The 10,057-nt window shown below is 33.6% G+C and overlaps 1 long non-coding RNA gene across 1 annotated transcript in view; it reads left to right on the top strand.

Moving 5' to 3' along the window:
• LOC112155438 overlaps positions 1-10,057 on the top strand; it is a 60,947-nt gene that overhangs the window by 14,760 nt on the left and 36,130 nt on the right. The window contains exons 2-3 of the long non-coding RNA XR_004946937.1: positions 2,063-2,113; positions 4,387-4,484. This is a non-coding gene — a long non-coding RNA (uncharacterized LOC112155438). The remainder of the gene's footprint in view (positions 1-2,062; positions 2,114-4,386; positions 4,485-10,057) is intronic.

The following is a 10,057-nucleotide window of genomic DNA, read 5'->3' as shown; positions in this document are numbered from 1 at the left end:
AAATAAATAAAAAGGGGGGAATTTATATTTTTAAAAAGGGATAAAAGCAGGGCATGTTAGAATGTACAACAGTACTTTCATTCTTTCACACCTACATCCACTGCACATGCGCAGAATGATACTTCATATTTTCAGTTTGGGGGAGAACCCATAAATCTGTGTTACTTCTTTAATGTTGTGGTTGTTTTGCTGTTTGTTGTCATTTTTGTGACTTTAAGTTACATTTACTTGTAGCTTAATGCAGATAATGTAATGCTACACTTGTAAACTTAGCTCTGGACTTTTAGGTGAGCTCCTTCACTTCTGGGACTCGTAGTTTTAAATCCTTCCATAACTCCGCGGCAGATCCGTACCGACACACAGCCTCTCTGTCTGCGCGGTGAATGTTTCATAATCCGCTCTTCGAACCGAACGACGTGATCCCGGCGCGGAATATGAATGAAGCCTTGGACGAGCGGTTCATTTCCAGTGTAAACTCATTATCCGTGCCGCCCTCGCGGCGTTTGGTTCAAAGAGCGCGGACAATGAAACGTCCCCCATGCAGACAGAAGCGCCGTAGACACGGATCTACTGCAGATCTTCTGGTTCATCTCCAAACAGCGCAGTAATGACAGCCGCGGCGGAGCTAGCTGTGTTAGCGCCGATGTTAGCTTAGCTAGACGAAGCTCTCTGTTCAGCGTGATCAAACTCCGTCTCAACATGCTTCATCTTCAGGTGATCATTTATCGCCATCGTGCTCTCATGGAACACGAGTTCTGTCTTGTATAAATTACATTTGACACTTTTTCCTCTTTTATTTTCCTTTTGCTTCCCACATTTTCGAGCTAGCGTGTTGTTATGAGCCTACCGAGAACTTCCTGTTACGTCATTGCTGACCGGATTAGCACCACTGCGCATGTGTGACAAAGACAAAGGCAGACCCGGCATTAGAACGCGCGAACAGTAGTTTTAAGATGAAAACAAGGAAAAAAACAAACAAAAAAACGACGCTTCGACGACCAAATTATTCGTCGACTATTTTAATAGTCGATTAGTCGTCGATTAGTCGAATAATCGTGGCAGCCCTACTGTCGTGTTTATATGAAGCTTCTTTGTTTCCAAACTTTTTTTGAGGCTTTTAGTTTACAGATCAGTCCTGCTTTGTGTTTGATGGTCAAGGATTTATTAAAAGTTTACACAAAAAATTACCTGATATAAACGTTTTATTAATGTTTCTAAAGATAGCATTGAAAGTCATACCAGAAGGCCAATCAAATCAACTTCTTTTATGCCTTTATATAAAAAAAGAAAAGTCCTGATCAGCGTCGGTTAAGTGGTGATGCAGCACACAGACGTCAGGGTCTAAAAAGAGAACGTCTATTTGAAAATCTGCTGCAGACGAATGCAAGGACAGAGAAGGAAAATGAAATCAGGCATGGAGAGACGGCTTCTATCAACCACGCTCTACTGTCACTTTTATGCCGGAGTGGAATCATTCTGAATCCAAACTGTTTTCTAATGCAAACCAAATCTAATAGAGGAAGCAGATCTCCTGAACACAGGTGGATAAATATGATTTGCCTCCATCACTTTGATTGTTTCTACTCTTTTTGTATTCTTCAAGCCGATATATTTTGTGAAACAAAATACTTTGTGGTTGTAAAGTAATGTGTTTTGTTTTGGCGTCTAACATGCAGTACGCAGCGCTCAGAAAAATCTTTTTTTTTTTATTTAATAGAAGCATGTGCTTTAACCTTTTGTAAGCTTAAAAGAACAATTCTAATTCTCTGTTTTTTACTAAAAAGTAAAAAAAAAAAAAGCATCATGTGCATGTTATATATCTAAATGTTTTATCAAAAGAGAAGAATTTAATGTGACAGACAGAAAAACTACTGAGATTATTACATTTCTTAAAGTATTTTACTGATCAAAATACATTTATTGAAGAAAAGACATGTATAAAGATAGATAAAACTAAAATACAAAAATGACCTTTTACATTAGAGTAATTTCTTCTTTTTGAAACAGAAAAAACACTTGATGTTTGGGCAGTAATGACATTTAAAGCCCTTTTGTATTTCAGGAAGAACATAAAAGACTATAAGAGTCAACCAACAGAAAATGGAGAAAAGAGGTAAATGACTTCGCTGGAGAGATTTAGTTGGATTTCTGGCTATTTTTCAAGGAGTTTCAGCTCAGATACAGCTGCTCTTTGCTGCATGTTCGCTTTTTGAAGGAGTTTCTGATGCAGAAAATTATAGGATGTGTCTTTCTCCAAAATTGGAGGCAAGACTCTTTGTACTGTCCAAGATCTCTGCTCATGGACCTTCTCTTTTGGATTCCTTCCTACCCCAAAATCCACAATTCTCTTTTGCTTTTAACCTGAATGAGACGATTGCTTCCAGATCACATCATGAGCTTTTTAAAAGAAATGTTTCTGCAAATTTAAGTTTATTATCAATTTTCAAAAATGCTAAAACCTTCAGAAGAACAAAGAACATTTTCTTCATGTTATAGAGAAGAGTAAACAGACAAAATAGCTGTGGCAATGCGAGTAGTTGACAATTGTTTTTACTTTATTAAAAAAACTGTTTTAGAAAAAAAATAAAGTATTTTTATTGCTAATTTTCTGAGATTTTAATTGCACTTTTTTTTTTTTAATGCGAAAAAGAGACATTTACCTGGAGTCAAAAAAATGGATCAGACCATGTGATTTCATTAAATATCCTTATTTGTTCTTGTTAAATTACAAACCTTTAAAAAGATGTAGAGCAGAACTTTTTTTTTGTTTTTCTACACTGTAAAAAATGGAAAAATTGATCAATTAACAACAAGTCTGCAATTTGTTACATTTAAAAATATTAGTTTTTCTCAACATAAATTCATGAGTTAAGAGAACCATCAACCTAAATTTTAATTTGATAAAAAAGAAACTTTTTAAACATTTACAATTTCTTTTAACTACAGAGCTTTTGTTAATTGATCTTTAATTTTTTTCAGTGCACATCATTCCCTCCCCCCCTTTTCTTTAAATAAAAGTATTCATTTTTAAATAAAAGTAATACGATTTTAATAAAATAAAATAAATCAAATAAAAAAAAAGCTTATGTGTACTTTTTGCTTGATACTTCTAGGATCACCAAACAAGGCCCCTAAACTCACACCAACTGAACCTCAGGGAGAATTAAAAAAAAAAAAAAAATTATTCTTATGGCGTGTTTTATTTGAAATTAAAATTCTTTGGATCCTGTGTTTATACGATGCCAAAAGTTAATTAAAATTATCTCACGATCAGATTTAGCAGTTTTCTTCTATTTCCTGCATTTTTATCTCACTTTAGAAGCACTTATTCTAGGAAAAATTGCTTATGTGTTAGTTAAAAGCATGTTTGATACATACATATTTGTATATATTTAAGATCAAATCTAGATATGTATGTAAATCCTTATGTGAAGAAGTATCGTTTAAATATTAATGCCAAGAATAAATGTAAAAGTAAACTAGGTCTAAATGTTAAAACTAAATCTACATCAGAAAGGCATAAATGTTGAACACAAAAATGAATTGCGAGGTTATATACTTTGTTTGAATGCATATAGGTCACTAAATCCTTAGCAAAAACTCAAATGTTAATATTAAATTACAATGTAAATGTATGAAGTGTATAAAAATGTTAAAATTAGGTGTCAAAGGTCATTCCAAAGGGTAAATGTTAATGTTAATTAAAATCTGGTAAAAGTGGTCAAAAACTCTGAGCTTTTTTTAACTAGCATGCGGCGGCCCATACTTATTATTAGTATGCCAAACATCTTTAACGCTGGCTTGCCCTGACAGGTCACAGGAGACGTAGCTGTAGATTGCAGACTGCAATCAAGGCCACTTAACTCTGCTTGCAGCTTTGATTTTAAATAACTCTTCCTGTGAGCTGAAATCCCCTTTGTAGCAGCAAACCTGGAAATCAGGTAAACATCACCGCATGAACGTCACCGTCCTTCCTCTTTTTGAAGGAAACGGTTTTGAGTTTGTTTCACTTACTTTTTGTTTTCTTGCTGGTAAAGATTTGTAATTAAATACCAGAGGAAATAGTTAAAGGAAAAAGATTATGAATTAAAGTGATAAGGACAACCCAAGAAAATAAAACAAAAGGAAAGATTTGGCATGAAATTAGTTTTAAAGTCTCACTCTGATCATCTTTTAATAGGTTTTTAAAGCGTTCCCCTTATGACTATTCCGTTTTTAACCAAAATGACAAAAAATAAATTGTTACATTGGACATAGTTTTAAATAATGATTTGAGGGATTTTAACTTCTCTATCTTTAATGTTCCTGCCATGAGCAGTCCTTTTCCTTGTTTTCTCTGTGTAAATGTTTGTTAAATGGAAACATTTCTTCGTTTTGCTGTTACAGCATCCCCGCCCCCACACCTGCTCAGCAGCCATCTTCACCTCCGTTAACTTCACAGCTTCAGGACCGTGAGGACCTTTTCTCTACACTTTTTTCTTCAGGTCAGCTCCCTGTCTGTAGAGTTTCTAAATATAGCTTTTTCTTGAGATTCTGAATGAATATTTACAGACTATTGAGTCATTAGAGTGTATGATCTTTCTTACATAAAAAAACATGTTTTTACTCCTAAAATGCCTTGTTTCCCACACATTTCATTGTAAAACTCTTTCTAGTGTCGGTTATGTACTTGTACTTAAGTAAACATGGTCCTAACGTCGTGTTATTGAATATGCCCGGCATCATCAGAGTATCAGCAGGGGATTCCTGTCTGCTGAACTGCTAGGAGTGAACGCCCACTTGTCTAGTCAGAGCATCAATCCCTGCAAACACTTTCCCTCCTGAAATGGAAACTCTATCAGGTCTTCATCACTGTAACAATCAGAGTTTCCATCAGAAAGAATGAGAAGCTCCTCGAGGTCATCCGGGTTCACTTTCTGAGGGGGTGTAGTCTTTCTGGACTGATAAATTAACTCGGATATTTCCTTAGCCATTACTGTTTTTTTTCTTCCATAGAATCTGCATCTGAAAAGGGATATTTGGACAAATTTATATATAAAAACACATTATTTAGATACTTCTTTTCAAATAATTTTAGGCCTGCGCTGAAGGCTTTTAAGGCCCTGACGGTACACTACTGCATAAAAACCATAACATACTTTAAAAGTCAAAGTAATAAATGCATTAGTTCTGAAAATGCTAAATTATTTTTTATAAAATTTCCACAAATGGAAAAACTCTCTGAATCTCAGGTAAGTTGATCCACAGGTGAGACCGACCACGGAACTGAGAATCCAACAGGAACAACCCAATACCAGACATGAAGATACACTGTAAAAAGTCAAACATTTTCTCAATTGACAACAGCTGTTACATTTAAATATATGTTAGTTTTTAGCAAATTAAATATTTAAGTTGAGTGAACTATCAACTCAAAATTTAAATTAGATGAAAACTAATCATTTTAAACGTAAGACGTTACAGAATTTTTATTAACTGATTCAATATTTCACTTTTTACAGTGATACAAACTTGTTTTTTATTTTATTAACCTTTATTTTACCAGGAAATCCCTTTGTGATTAGATCTTTTCCTGAGCCATTAGGTTTTATCACAAGAAAATATAAATGTAAAACAATAAAGTAGAGATCAAATACAAATAGCTTGTTTGGGGCATTACAGTTAAAAGAAATTATGAAATCCTTCTAATTTTGTATAAATATTTTTTTTATTATTTTAATTGGAAACCCAAAGTTTAAAGCAAAATATTAGTGTTTGGTCACCAGTAAACCAAATCTGAATTATTTTTTTACAGCTAAAACAATAAAAACAACTATTTGCTTTTTATTAAACTACTAAATCCTGTAATTTAGACTTTTATTCCATTAATCTTAATTTTCTTGTCTTGATTGTTAAATTCTATTTGAAATCTGTCTTAATTTTGAGCCAAATTTTAACAGCAAGGTAACCAGTAGACTTTTAAATAATGTATTTGTATCTAATTTTAAGATAAAACAGGAAGTAGGAAGTTCTTAGCCTCTTGGTATTTAAGTATATGTTGATTAAAAAGAGGTGACGGAGAAAAATAAAATAATTTCTGAGGAAATCATTTCCATACAGAGACATGGTCATAGTAAACAGACGCCATCGTTCCTGCTGTTTTATTTTAACCCCTGACTCTAACCCCAGAGGCTTCGAGGGCCAGCCAGCAATTTGTACTGATAGATTTGATTACATGAGTTGTCAGCATGCTGTGCAATTGTAAAAACACCCCCTGGTCATCCACACCCCAGAGCTCAAAAGGATCGGTGCTGAGGAGACGAAGAGCCACGAGGTTAATGGAAGGATGATGAGTTGTTTCATGCCTGACGCAGAGAGGACATTAATGTTTAATAAATCGAGGCACCTTGGCACAGTCGTCGTGGAACTCACTTCATGGCACGTTTTAATTGCAGCTGTGTTGTTGGAGATGGTTTTGTTTTTCCCATTACTGATGCAAAAATTGAATCTTCAGAGACAATTGTGTAATTTCCTGACTTGAAAGAAAAAAATCTTATCAAGAATGTTTTTTTTCAATAGCAAAATGATCTTAGTTTAACCAAACTTGTTCATTTTGTCTTTATTTTCATAAATTAAGAATTCTTGGCAAGACGATCTTTCCCTCTCCAATGGCAGATTTTTTTTGTTTTCTTAAAAATTAAATATAATTCTTTTTTTTTTTACTTATTTCTATGGAGTCTGTTTTTATAATGTAAGTAAAGAAAAAAAACAGACAATAAAGTTGAATTTGGTGGTTTGGCTGCTGTTTAATTGGCAGAATAAACTTTAGCTAATAAAATGAAGATATTACTCATAGAGCTAATAGTACCAATAGTACTCGTAGTACTAATTACAAATTGGTCTTTAGGCTACTGTCACATTTCCTAAAATGCCACCATGCAATGACCTAAATGCAAGTTTTTTAACAAATTTAGCAAATACAAAAACCTGTAAATACCCAGTAGGTATTATGTTAAAACCAAGTGTATACAGCATAAATACCCAGTAGATACCACATAAGTATAAACCAAAAAGTGCCACATAAATATACAACGTGTATCATGTATGTACCGAGTAGGTACAAAAAAGTACCATGTAAATACTCAGTGGGTACTATATAAAATACCTGGTGTGTACAGCATTAATACCCAGAAGGTACCACAAATGAACCAAATGGTACCACGTAAATGCACAGCAAGTACCATGTAAGTACTGATCGGGTATAAAAAAGTTCCATGTAAATACCACTTAAATACCCTGTAAGTATACTGTATACAGTATATACTGTAAAAGGAAGCATTACCGCATCATTCAGTCAGATCACATGAAATGTCCAAATTATTTTGGATATTTGGACTAAAGAGTGATTTTTGAAGAATAAAATGTAGGAATTTTTCATTTAGAAACTGTTTTTTGAGGCTTTAAAACTTTAAAAATTGGTGCTAGCATACCATACAATTGCAACTCAGCTAACTTGTCCTTTGACGTAAGATGGAAATAATCAACATTAGACAATAGTAACATGTATCATATGCTTTAAGCTGCTATGACTATAACTTGAATGACTGACATCTCTTGTGAAAACAAATGCTCTGGACTTCGGTATATATGAATCAGTCGGTTTATAAGAGTAATATGCATCTTTAAGGAAGAGGATCTCAATGATTCTGTGACCTACGACTCTAATAATGAGTTTAAAAGGAACATCTTTATCTTCTTTGGTTCTATTTCCATGTCTATCCTTGTAGACTTACTGGACGTTGGTGACCACCCATTAGGAAGCTTAGATTAAAAATGGGTTTGTTTTCACTCCGTTCAAAGTTATCTACATATTTACCAGACTCGAGCAGCTTCAATCTTTAATTAGCTCTTTGGAATTCAGTTTTCGCACTGTAATTTGTCAACATCCCAAAGGTAAAGAAGATATTGAACAAATCGAAGATGTTTTGCACTTGGCTCATTCTTCCTCCGCTCCCCACTTTGCTTCATCCTTCTGGAAAACATCCATCATCGTTAGAGCTCCAGATGCAATTGGCATCATTGATCATCGTAAACTGCACCGTGGAGCTCCCTTCTGTACCGACGGAGAGATTTCATTCATGTGGTTTGAACAGTTTGGACATTTTATGTATATATTTTACTGTATGATCTAATGAGGCATCTTGAATCGAATTGTAAAATGTTGTTGTTTTGAATCAAACAATTACCATTATGCAGGTACAGTGACACTTTTCAGGGGTTCTGAGGTTATTGCAGATTATTTTAAACATTTTATTTTTTCCAATATTCAACAGTCCAGTTATTTCATACTAAATTAGTTCCTACAAACAAAATCTGAGAACTCTGAGCTGCTGCTTGAAAACAAGTCGCCATCTTGGAATAAATCTTGGGTCAATGTTTGTTTGACCCTGCATGTACCTCTTTTCTGCCCAACTCTCATAAAAAAAAATAAAATAAGCACTACATGTTTAAGCAAACATGACTAAAATTGATATCGTAAACAAAATATCCCTGCAAAACTCTTACAGACAAAAAAACCTTAAGAGCTCTAACAAACAGATAACTGACTTAAATGTAAGAAATCTAAAATTATCGACCAATATCATATTTAAGTTAGATCTGTACACTGTGTTGTTCTAATCAAATGATTTTAGAAGTTCTTGAAGTTTTCAAGTTCAATAACGGAGCAGCAGCTCTGATGAAATTCCCTCCTCTCCCTGTGGATCTGTGCTGTCGATGTAATGAAACGACCCACAGGTCACTGCTTCTCATTGGCTGGTTTGCATAGGGGCCCTCATTCACCCCCCCCCCCATAATAAAGCAGCCACAACAAACTCAGGTAGTAAAAGCTGAACTCCTGGCGTCAAAAGGTGTTGCCATATCTGTCAAGTAGATGAGGAAATTCAATTGTAATATCATTTGTGGCTTTTTCTTTTCACAGGAAGCTTAAAAAGTAGCAAAAGTCCAATTTTTGTTTACCAGTTAGCACCCGTTAGCTTTTAATGCTCAGTAGTTATTGCCATTTTATTTTATTCTATTTTTTATTTGTTTTATTGTATTTTTATTGATCTTTTATGTATTTTACTGCAGACTGTTTTTGTAATTTTATACTGTTTTTTATATTTTTGTTCTTAATTTGTCTGATTTTTTTAAAACTTCCCTCTTTCTTTTATATGGAAGCACTTTCTTAGCTAAGTTAATTCATTCATTCCTTCATGTTCACATTCACCATTACTCATATCAAACTTTATGCATGAAAAGTTGTACTTTTGTGTAAAATGTTCATTTCATAATAGAAGAAAATTCTTACTAGAGTTTTCTAAAAAGGACTGTTTTCCCTTTGTCATGAGTACACTTATATTTATAACCACATCAGGACCGACACATGAGCGTTACCCAGAGGAAACCTCGACATGGTGGATTATGGCTGAGTATAAATCACGTTAAAGTTCGGCTTATTTAACAGTTATTCATTTATTAACAGTTATTCATTTATTAACAGTTATTTAAAATCAACCAATCTACTGGAGTGATCTAATGTCTAAAAATGGCTCTCCTTAATTTTTTAAAATTAGTTTATTATTACCACACCCTACCCTAAACTAAAGTAAATAATAATAATAATAATAGTATTCATGTTTTTATTAGTTGTTGACTTAAGAAATAAGAAAATCCAAACAAAAGCCACAATTTTTCTCATGCAAGTCAAAAGACTTTTTCTTTTCAAAAATCTTTTTTTTTATCTGTTTTTCTGATTCCCTTTATCGCTTGTTTATATACAGATGGATTTTATTTTAGGAAGACATTTCACCAAAAAAAAAAACATTTGTAGTACACAGTCTGTCCGTTTTTCAATGTATTTTATTTGGGAGGGGCCAATACAAGGAAATATCGAAATATCTGTTAATATATTCAGAGGAACAACTGCATATTTCACACTTTATGCAAAAAGTTAAAGGGGGAAAACAAAACTTTTGCAACTTAAGTTTACATTATATTTCTTTTCTAAACTCATGTGCCACCAATAAAAAATTTAAAA

Source organism: Oryzias melastigma, linkage group LG21, assembly GCF_002922805.2.
Source record: "Oryzias melastigma strain HK-1 linkage group LG21, ASM292280v2, whole genome shotgun sequence".
NCBI lineage: Eukaryota > Metazoa > Chordata > Actinopteri > Beloniformes > Adrianichthyidae > Oryzias > Oryzias melastigma.
Note: the sequence above shows the minus strand (reverse complement) of the source record. Positions and strands in the feature narration are given on the sequence as shown.